Source organism: Protobothrops mucrosquamatus, unplaced genomic scaffold (genome assembly GCF_001527695.2).
Source record: "Protobothrops mucrosquamatus isolate PMUCROS unplaced genomic scaffold, P.Mucros_1.0 scaffold5131, whole genome shotgun sequence".
Classification (NCBI taxonomy): Eukaryota; Metazoa; Chordata; class Lepidosauria; order Squamata; family Viperidae; genus Protobothrops; species Protobothrops mucrosquamatus.
This window is the reverse complement of record NW_015391005.1, coordinates 28,902-30,421: the sequence shown is the minus strand read 5'-3', so window position 1 is coordinate 30,421 and position 1,520 is coordinate 28,902. Positions and strand designations below refer to the sequence as shown.

General features: G+C 55.1%; 1 non-coding gene across 1 annotated transcript; it reads right to left on the bottom strand.

Moving 5' to 3' along the window:
* Positions 1–1,166: 1,166 nt before the first annotated feature.
* On the bottom strand, positions 1,167–1,290 carry LOC114923621. The gene has a single exon (XR_003810675.1). It is a non-coding gene; the product is annotated as a U6atac minor spliceosomal RNA (small nuclear RNA).
* Between the last annotated feature and the right edge of the window lie 230 nt (positions 1,291–1,520).

Here is a 1,520-nt window from a genome sequence, read left to right as displayed (position 1 = left end):
CAGAATAAAAAGTGGGATTTAATGTGGTTGACAGCAGGATCGCTGCCTGGCGTGAGTGCTTTCAGGGTGGCATCCAAGAAGCTTTGCCTGGATGCCAGTAACCTGGTTTGGGTGAACAAGGCAGCCACGGAGCCTGCCTAGGGAGGGCTCAGGGCCCAGCGGGGGGTGCCCAGGGGGTTAGTCTCAGCTCTCCCCCCCCTACAGACTCCAGAAACCCCCTCCCTCTGGGAATTTTGGCCAAGAAGAAGCAAAGGCTGCAAAGGGGGGTGGTGACTCAAAGCAGCTGCCATGCTTAGAGCACCAGTGGCCTGGCCTGCCTCCCCCCCCCTGTTTGGGTTGCCCTCCTCAGGCCCTGGGGGGGGAGAAATGGGGTGGTCATCCCGGTGCTGGAGCAGGGCCTTTGTTTTCCCTTTTCCTCCCAAGGGAAAAGCAGCAATATTTACAGCTTTTTTTAACACACACACACAAAAGCTGCCCCTCCCCTTGCCATCTGGGGAAGGCAGATGGCAAGAGTGTGACCTGGAGCAGGGCATCGGGGCCCTTCGACCAGGCTGAGGCTCCGGACCGGCAGGAGCACAGCTAGGAAGGCGAAGGAACCGGCAGGATGCAAAGCCACCCGCCAGCCGGCTCTTCCTTCTCCGTCTACTTAACATGCTGCCTATCTTGCTAACCAAAGCAGGTGGCAGTTTTTGTGGGTCCTTTCAGAAGGACTCCAGAGCTGTTTTCCTGATTCTCTGATTAGGAAACGAGAATATGGGGGAAAGAGTGGAACGGGAACCCCCAAGGAGCATTCAGCTGCCATGGATTTACAGAGGCCTACAGTAGGTGGGCAACCTTACTTCTGGTAACTGGCTGCTCTGGCCTGCGGCCCTGGGATCTCTTGGTAGTCTCCCATCCAGGCCCTGGCAGGCTCCAACCCTGCTCAGCTTTCCAGAGGTCAGTTGTGTGTGGGGGGGGGGGGGGGGGCTGATTTCAGAAAGGCAACCAAATGCAAATCCAAAAAGCCAGTATTGCTGTATACCAAGGTACAGCGGAGTAGGAGGGAGTCTATTGCAGCCGCCTGCCGTGTCGCGTCGGTGCGGCAAAAGGGAGCGAGGCACGGGACCCTCCCTCGCCTGGGGCGGGGGGGGAGGAAGAAGTGAGGCCGGCCGTGCGGGCCTCTGCCCCAAAAGTGGTTAGATGCCACGACGTAAGTGGCAGCGCCTTAACCATATGCGTGTTGCAAGACCACAAGGGCCTCTTCCATCCTTATCAAGGGGAGTGCTAACCTTCTCTCCTTTCATACAACACAACCTGAAGAGCCACGCTATGGCTATTTAAACCTCAGAGAAAAGTAAGCCTCCAGGTTATGGTTAGCAAAATGGAATGCAGACAAGGAGATTTGGCTTTTTTAGATATTTTCTAATACTACGTGGTTAATCTAGAGCATATCTTCAGTGCAACATAGCTAATAAATCTAAGGCAATTGGATTCTGTTCTCGTCAGTGGCCACTTTCCCATGCAGCCCATGATAATATATG